The sequence below is a fragment of the Pongo abelii genome, chromosome 3 (assembly GCF_028885655.2).
Source record: "Pongo abelii isolate AG06213 chromosome 3, NHGRI_mPonAbe1-v2.0_pri, whole genome shotgun sequence".
In the NCBI taxonomy this organism is placed as follows: Eukaryota; Metazoa; Chordata; class Mammalia; order Primates; family Hominidae; genus Pongo; species Pongo abelii.
In genome coordinates, this window is record NC_071988.2 from 9,442,490 (window position 1) to 9,451,544 (window position 9,055).

Genomic DNA, 9,055 nt, shown 5'->3' on the forward strand with positions numbered 1-9,055 from the left:
AAATATTACAATTTATTCCTTCCATCTGTTTGTACCAACTAACCAATCTGTCTTCATTCCCCATCCCCACCCACCTGCTTCACACACACACCCTTCCCAGCCTCTGGTGACCATCATTGTTCTCTACGAGATTAGCTGTTTTAGCTACCACATATGAGTAAGAACATGTGATATTTTTCTTTGCTTGGATTATTTCACTTATAATGACCTGCAGTTCCATCCATGTTGCTGCAAATTTCAGGATTTCATTCTTTTTATGGCTGAATACTATTCATTGTGTATATATACACCACATTTTCTTTATCCACTCATCCACTGATGGAAGTTTAGGTTGATTCCTTAGCTTTGCTATTGTGAATAGTGCTGCAATAAACATAGGGGTGCAGGTATCATTTTCCTATCCTAATTTCCTTTCCTTTGGAAAAATACTCAGTAATGAGATTGCTAGATTGTATGGTAGTTCTATTTTCAGTTTCTTGAAAAATCTCTATAATGTTTTCCATAATGACTGTATGAATTTACATTCCCACCAACAGTGTATGAACTCCCTTTTCTCCGCATCCTTGCCAACATGTGTTATTTTTTGCCTTTTTGATAAGAGTCATTCTAACTGGGGTAAGATGATAGGCTAAATTAGGAGTTCATCAAAGGATCAAATTGCTTCTTTTCCTCAAAACATGTGCAGACAAATTAAAAACAATAGCCACAGCAATAACAGGTAAAATTGGAGCTGTTCTGGCTGGGGTGTGGGTGGGCGATGGGTACCCTAGTGCCACCTGCTTAGCCCTGAAGCACCTGCCCATTCTCCCAAGTGATTTTTAAACCATGGGACCAGCTTAGAGATCTCCAGGGGCCCACCCGCACAATGGCTAGTTATAGGAGTTCATTATAAAGTATTATTCAGAATTCCTAGGTGATAGATGTCCATGGTTCAAACTACCTTATTAAGAGCTTTAAGGGTCCAAATCCTCGAAGATGGCATTGGAGAGGAGGACTGTAGAGGGGTGAGGTATAGCTGTCTTAGGATCAGCCTTGTCTAAGTTGCTAAGATGCTGATGGGCAGACTACCCTATAATCTGATGCACTATTTACTGTCTAGTGCCTAAGAGAAGACTGGGAAATTTATTTTTGAGTATATTAGGCTCGAAAGGGTACAACACCAAGTTAAGGATACAATTGCTTTTTATGTCAGTTCATAGAAATATGTAAAAATGTTTGAATAGCAAGGCTGTAAGCTACTTTCCCCTAAAGCTGTTGCTTATTCTGTTTTTATAAAAGAGAACTTGAGGATTTTCAAGTGTGGTCCCTGGAACAGCAGCATCGGCATCTTCAGACACACTGACTCAGAATCTGCCTTTTAATGGGATTCTTAGTCATTTGCATGCACAATAAGCGGGTGCTTCTCAAACTCCGCTGAGACTTTAAATCACAGACTTATTATGCACAAGGCCCTGGGAAGTTTTGCTCTCAGTCCCAGCAATACAGAAAACTAGCAACAAAAAGCCATAGCAAGCAAGTATTCTACTTTGGAGAGATCAGTGCTGAACAAGTTCTTAATTGAACTGGACAGCAACAGCATCTTGGTTCACTTCCCTTCAACCCTGGATTTCAGGGTCCTGTCCGGTGTGCACAGTGCAAGGACACTGTCTTTCAGTCCCCCATTTCTTCCTCCCTGCTTGCCCCTTCCCCCTACACCTCTGGTTCACATTACCATTAATTATTGCCTATGGCAGTGCTTCCTCTAATAACACAAAGATGCTATCTTCCCCACTGGACCATAGCACTTTATAATTCCTTTCATTTTCTAAGAGCAATAGCAATGTCATGGCAACATCTAATCCCTGACTGTGAGATGGGGGTGGAGTTGGTGAGGTAATCAGGACAGGTGTTCTTGAGAAAGAAAACAATTCACTAGATGAAGGGAGAAACGAAGGAGCAGTGTTCTAGTCAGTGTTTCTTGTACTCTCATTTCCATGCAAGCCTGTTTCTCGCACTCTCATTTCCGTGCAAGCCATCCAGGCATCTTCAGATTCTAATCCAGGAGGTTGGGATGGGGCCAGAAATTCTATAGTTCTTCCAAGATATCAGGTAACGCTGATGCTATCAGACCAAGGACCACACTTTGAGTAGCAAATTCTAGGCAACATGAGGACAAGGATCTTGCTAGTATACTCACTGTCACATCAAGATGGTCTGTGCCTGCTCCAGAAAAGATGTCAATCAATTAGTAAGTGCTTATTGAATCAACACTATCTGAGATACCATGTTGAGTGTTTGAATTCTCATAATCTGCAAGATATAAAATATGCTAGTTTTAGCTATAAAATTAGAGCTAATACTACATGCATTGGGGCACAGGGAGGCTAAGTTACTTGTGCAGTCAGACAGTTAACATGGCAAGTTATTTAGCAAATATTGCCCATGGTCCCCTACATTTCCTGATTTCTCTTGCAGATAGTTGAAACTGTTGAACTAATTCCAGTTAACAGAATGTTGGGGGCATGGCATGTGTCACCTCCGGGCTAAGGCATTAAAGAGCCAGTGTTCCTTTCTCCTGCCCTATCTTCCCTGTTTTGTATTATGCCATCTGAAGCATGTGGCCCCCAAGGTGAGGTTGGCAGGAGTGCTGTCCAGCCTGTAGTGGACTTCACATGGGGATGCATAAACCTTTGCTGTATTTAACATACTTCAAATTTTAGTTTTGTTATATTATTCTGACTAATATGGGCTCAGTGTTGACATCAGGCCGCCCTTTGTACAATTAATGGCCAATGATCTGAGGAATATTTGAAGACTTGTAAGGTTTAGCAATAGCAGCAGCAGACACCGTTCTTTGCAACTTGGTCAATGTGCATTCTATAACAAGCACCATTTGCTTTCTAGCTGTCTTTTTTACATAAGGACATGTTTCTAAGCACAGTTAGGGTGGGGAAAACCATGCTTTTAGAGATTTCGTGAGCTACATTCATTAACTGAATAAAACATTATTTTGGAACAGTATTAATGCATACCTACCCAAACATTTCACTTTACAACCTATATAATATACAACTCATATAATAGATGAAGGATGTAGGTTATGCACACAATGTCTGCTGTGGTCTGAATGTTTGTGTCCTTTCAAAATGTATATGTTGAAACCTAATCTCCAACGTGATGATATTAACAGGGGATGCCTCTGGGCAGTGATTGAGTCATGAGGGTAAAGCCCTCATGAATAGGATTAGTGCCCTTATAAGGAGACTTTAGAGAGCTCATTCATTCCTTCTACCATGTGAGAACTCAGTGAGAAGGTGCCTTCTATGAACCAGGAAGTGGGCCCTCACTAGACACTGAATCTGCCTACGCCTTGATTTCAGACTTTCCAGTCTTAAATTTCTGTTATGAGCTACCCAGTCTATGGCATTTTGTTATAGCAGCTGGAACAGGAGGCTAAGGTAATGGCATATAGATCGTGCGTCCCACACAATAATAAAAGGTGCATTATCTGACTTGCATTTATATGCTGTTATTTATATGTTTCTAGTGATAGTGAACTAAATAGAGTAGAAAAATTAAAAATAGAAAACCTGAAAAAAAATCAATATAGCAATCAAATCAGAATTTGAGACTTTCCAAACCCTCCTTCCTGACCCCATTCATGTTTCTCCTTCTGTTAAAGACACCCACCCAAGATGTTTCCATTGGTGAGATGGCTTACCACTTCAAGTAGCAGTTAATTTCTATTCTCTGAAACAATTTACATCAAATACAGAAATACAGAAAGTGACCCAACTCACTCAATGAGAGTAGTATCATCTTGATAATGAAACACTGTAAGGACGTACTGAAAGGGGAAATTACAGAGCAATATCACTTACATAAAGATTTCTATTAGATCTGCAAACTTAGCAGTACCATTTATACATACAGATCATGACAAGGTAGGGTTCATTCCAGGAATATAAGGAGAAACATGAGAAAAATCTATTGAAGTATTTTTAAAAGGGACAAAACTCTTTTAAAAGAAACAAAAGTCACATAAACTTAATATTAAAATTTTATGAAAAAAATCAAGCAATTTGGGAATGAAGGAAATTGCCTTAAGCTGAGCATCTTCCAAAAACCTATGACAAAAATTATGCTTAAATGAAATGGCAAAACTCTAAGAACCCTTTTGTGTCTCGCAGTATTGATTTCTTTTAAGCCCTAATCTTTTGTCTACCTAGAAAATACAGGGATACCCCCATCTTTATTTTTAATTTCATATTACATTGGTTAGGGCTTTTCTTAAAGTGTTCAAGAGAAGAGGTGACAGAAACATTCCTACTAGAGCTGTTTCCATTTCTCATGCATAGAAAGCCAATTGATTTTTTTTTTAAATAATGAATTTACACTTGGAATGTTGTTGACCTCTCTCATTTGCAAATCATTTAACTCTCTTCCTTCTTCATGGCTTTAATTGATTTTGCAACCTGTGGGTTTTTTTTTTTTTTTTTTTTTTTTTTTGGGAGACAGAGTTTTTGCTCTTGTTGCCCAGGCTGGAGTGCAATGGTGCGATCTCAGCTCACCACAACCTCCATGGTTCAAGTGATTCTCCTGCCTCAGCCTCCTGAGTAGCTGGGATTACAGGCACTTGCTACCATTCCAGGGTAATTTTTTCTATTTTTAGTGGAGATGGGGTTTCTCCATGTTGGTCAGGCTCGGCTTGAACTCCCGACCTCAGGTGATCCGCCCGCCTCAGCCTCTCAAAGTGCTGGGATTACATGCGTGAGCCACCGTGCCTGGCCTGGTTTTAGTTTTCATTGCAAATGAGATCTTTTCCCCAAAATATAGGAAATAAATTGTGAAATGTTATTGGTCTGGCACAACTTTATTACATTTACCAATCTAAATGGTGATAGCATGTTCCCACTGATGACGATTTTCCTCAGATGCAACTAAAATGTCAATGTTATTCCAATAAAAATCTCAGCAGGGTTTGACAAGCATTTTAAAATGCATATGGGCTGGATGCGGTGGCTCATGACTGTAATGCCAGTGCTTTGGGAAGCCGAGACAGGCAGATCACTTGAGGTCAAGAGTTCGAGACCATCCTGGCCAATTTGGGGAAACCCCGTCTCCACTAAAAACACAAAAATTAGCTGGGTGTGGTGGCACGTGCCTGCTATCCCAGCTACTCGGGAGGCTGAGGCAGGAGAACTGCTTGAACCCGAGGTGCAGAGGTTGCAGTGAGCTGAGATTGCACCACTGCATTCCAACCTGGGAGACAGAGTGAAACTGTCTCAAAAATAATAATAATAAATAAAAAATAAAATGCATATGGAAGAGCAAAGAATCAAGAATAGCCAAGGCCATTACTGCATCTTTATAATATCCACTATGGGAAGCCTTTCCATAATTTATATACCTGTAAACTGTAATATTAGAAATAATTTTGAAGAAGAGTCACAACAAACAGCATAATGCCACAGCACAGAGACCCAGACATAGATCCACACAAATATGAAACCTGGATATACGGATGTAATGTGACAAACAGGAGGAAAAGCCTGGACTCTTTAACAATGGGTTTTAGGACCAGTGAGTAAATAATCCACATGGAATTAACTTTTGTGAGAGTGTGAACTTAATATGACTTTGAAATTTTTTCATATAGAAAAAAAAAATCTGGACCTAGATCCTTTTGAAAAAGATTTTTTACAAAACATATAACTGACCACTTGTATAACAATATGGATTCCACTGTTGTATGAAAGTTTATTTTTAATACCAATTTAACATGAAAGACTATTTTCTTAAACTCAGGGTAGGGAAAGATTTATTTTTAAAAAAAGTACAAGAAGCCCAATCCTAAAGAAAGTTTTTTTTTCTATGAATTTTTTTGTTTGTTTGTTTGTTTTTTGAGATGGAGTCTCGCTCTGTCGCCCAGGCTGGAGTGCAATGGCATGATCTCGGCTCACTGCAAGCTCCGCCTCCCGGGTTCACGCCATTCTCCTGCCTCAGCCTCCCGAGTGGCTGGGACTACAGGCGCCCGCCACCACACCTGGGTAACTTTTTGTATTTTTAGTAGAGACGGGGTTTCACCGTGTTAGCCAGGATGGTGTCGATCTCCTGACCTTGTGATCAGCCCGCCTCAGCCTCCCAAAGTGCTGGGATTACAGGCGTGAGCCACTGCACCCGGCCCTTCTATGAATTTTTAAGAGTGCCCACGTTTTCTTCTAAAAGTTTAAAATGAACAGTTCAATAGTAGACAAAGAATATAGATTATACACAGAAAATTCAAATACCCAATAAACAGGCTATTCACAGGAAATTTAAATGTCCAATAAATATTTGCAAAGGGGTACTAGCTCATTAATTAGGAAAATGAAAACAATACATTGTTTCAAGTTTAGTATTGCCAAATATTATGTTGAAATTACCGTTTCTGCAGATCTTCAACTCCTATCAGGATGTTACCATTTCACAAGTATCAGATTGGCAAGTTGCTTTCCACATAGATAATTGACATTTATACTTCTCCAGTATGCACCGTATGACCCAGTGTGTTCGATATCATTGGTGTTTATCAATACACTGGTTCTCTTGTTTTTCCTACGTGCAAAGATGGTGGTGCTGAATAGCCCTGTTAGGTTATGTGAGCAGTTCTGGACAGCTGGTTGTGAGTGGCATGCTGTGTGTTGTTTCTCACCGGTGCAATATCCTCTCCTCGTACTCCTCTCCTGTCTCAGGGATGGTGACACCCGAGTGATCCCGAGGGGCAGCTACAAGATGGGACCCTCCATCAGCCTAGGTCCCTAACAGACTGTGGGGAGCTGAGCCCCTTATCGACCCATGGTGGACATGTAGTGTGAATGAGAAATAAACATTTCTTCAGTTGAACAACTAGAATTGCCAAATAAATGAGTGCCAACCTCAAAAAGTCCCATGTGAACAGTTTCTCTAGGGTACAGACTTAGAAATAGAACTGCCAGGCATTAATACAGAACCTGGCACAGAACTGGCAATGCCTAAATGTGGGTGAGCAAAGTCTCGCCTAGCTTACCCTAGTTTCAGATATATAGAAAATAAAATCCAATGCTTCCCATCAAGGAGCTCACAGAAGTATATAAATATTCACAATACAGCACACCTCCCCTTCTATGCTGTTCAGTAGAGCAGCCACTGGGCATGTGAATGCTTGGAATGTGGCTAGGGTGGCTGAGGAACTATGATTTTAGAATTGAAGCAGTGTAAAATATCTTTCCATTAAAAACTTCAGGGTTTTGGTAGGGTTACTTTTGATTACAGTAACTGAAAATTTAGCATTAAACTTGAAACATGCTGTATATGTAAAATACATACCAGATTTCTGAAACTTGTTTTTTTTTTTAAAAAAGTGTGTAATGTCGCATTAAATATTTTGCTGATTGAAGATAATATTCCAGATGTATTGGGACAAATTAAATATTTAATTTCATCTGATCTTTTCACTCTCTTAAAATGTGGCTACAAATTGGCTTACACTACGTTTCTATTGGACAGCACTACCCTAGACTTAAGTCTAGATCCTTAGCAGGACATCTCATCCCAGCAGTCTGATGGATGTGCAAACCTTAAAAAGCAACTCATACTGAGTGTAGCTGTGGCAACAAGACTCTACATATTACAAAGCAAAGGGCTTTGCAGATACCAGGGGCTACTAAGGTGCTCCTGCCAAAACACTATCCTACACATTACTTCATTTATCCTGTCATTTATTAACAAAATATAGGCCAGGTGCCATGGCTGACACCTATAATCCCAGCAATTTGGGAGGCCAAGGTGGGCCAGTCACCTGAGGTTGGGAGTGTGAGACCAGCCTGATCAACATGGAGAAACCCCATCTCTACTAAAAACACAAAATTAGCTGGGCATGGTGGCGCATGCCTGTAATCCCAGCTACTCAGGAGGCTGAGGGAGGAGAATCGCTTGAACCCAGGACGCGGAGGTTGCGGTGAGCCGAGATCGCGCCATTGTACTCCAGCCTGAGCAACAAGGGTGAAACTCCGCCTCAAAAACAAACAAAAAAGTGATTGGAGGTCCTTCAAAATCAAGGTTAGAACACACAAATACTCAACACAGTTCTCTGCCCCTACTCCCTCATTTTGTTAGAAATGTATTCATTTCATGACATGTACTACAAGTTAAGCTATTTTCTAAATGAAATAATGTGATAAATGAAGGCTCATAACATTTGAAAGGGCACCATGTAAACCTGGTCAATCAGGTGTTATTAATTTTCCTGAGCTTCAGTTTTAATATGTTTTCTATTACACAGTGTACATTAGTGACGGCCACTTCCTAGCTTTACACGCTTGAAGTCAATTTCCACCCATGTTTCCTATTTGAATTACCACACTACAGCTACCAGGTCCCTGGTACTCCATGCATAATACAGAGCCCCTTCAGTTTCCTGCTGCCTTATTTGACCTCCACTCTCCCCTAAATAACTACTGTCAAAGGTAACAATTAACGATCCTATAGGATTCAAAGATGACTCGTTTTTTAACTCAAAATAAACTGAACAAATTGCTGAACTTAAGCAACTCACCTCCCTTTTCCTCAGATCTGCCAATATTTGTCACAAGTCCAATTCTCTTCCTTTCCCTTATGACTCCTTGGGCCCTGGGAGTGAGATGAGGAAATTAAGTGCCTCTTTAAATATCCTCATACTCTTGCAACCCAAATATATGTGGACTCAGGTGCAAGAGATCATTTGGAGAGATGACATCAATAGTGCAAGTACACGTGGTCCAGAGGCTCATCACTGATTGGGAACTCTTCTACCCAAGACATGGAAGGCAGGATAAAGGCCCACATACATTCTCTGCTGAGGCCACTAACCATGGCACGAAAATTGCCACTGCTGTCCAAACCAGCACCTCTTGTGAATCTGCAAGCAAAATAAAACAAAAACATAACCTGGCCTCATATTAGGGTCTGCAAGGTTAACCATCCCATCATTGCATCTAATTCAAAACATACCCTGGTAGAATTCAAAACACCTGTTACGTAGAATGATGCCTTGCCTTTGACTCAGAAATGTATAATA